The sequence below is a fragment of the Penaeus japonicus genome, unplaced genomic scaffold (assembly GCF_977035675.1).
Source record: "Penaeus japonicus unplaced genomic scaffold, GWHDUDI00000001_assembly GWHDUDI00000014, whole genome shotgun sequence".
Lineage (NCBI taxonomy): Eukaryota > Metazoa > Arthropoda > Malacostraca > Decapoda > Penaeidae > Penaeus > Penaeus japonicus.
In genome coordinates, this window is record NW_028234416.1 from 18804325 (window position 1) to 18804759 (window position 435).

The following is a 435-nucleotide window of genomic DNA, read 5'->3' on the forward strand; positions in this document are numbered from 1 at the left end:
TCTTTGCTCTTCCTTTTGTTGTTATGATCTTAGTTTTGTTCATTTTAAAGGAATTTGTGATTTTCATTTGGATGTGTTATTTTATTTTATTTATAAAAATAATGTTAGAAGATCACACTGTCAGATATTTGAAATAGAAGAAAATTTAAGATCGGAATTTCATTATTTGCATTCGAACAAATTAATCGAACATCCTTACTCGCTCTAAAAAAAAAATCCTACAAGATATAAATATTTATTAAAAGCATCCATATAAAAATAATGTACAGTATACCCCCTAAAAAATCTCCCAAAAGACAAAAAACACACAAGATATCGGTTCCTTTGGGTTAGTTCCGACCGACCAATCAGAGGGAAGGATCGGAACGAGCGGGCCAATCAGCTCGCTTGGGGGGCGGAGCCTAGCAAGATGACAGAGCGGACCGCCACCTCAGT

The 435-nt window shown here is 35.2% G+C and overlaps 1 protein-coding gene across 1 annotated transcript in view; it reads left to right on the forward strand.

Moving 5' to 3' along the window:
• The first annotated feature begins 432 nt into the window (after nt 1-432).
• The window catches only part of LOC122260583 (protein Wnt-16), a 234284-nt gene continuing 234281 nt past the window's right edge, over nt 433-435 (forward strand). The window contains exon 1 of the mRNA XM_086544041.1: nt 433-435. This exon is cut by the window's right edge and continues 724 nt beyond it. The gene's annotated coding sequence lies outside the window, so the exon portion shown is untranslated.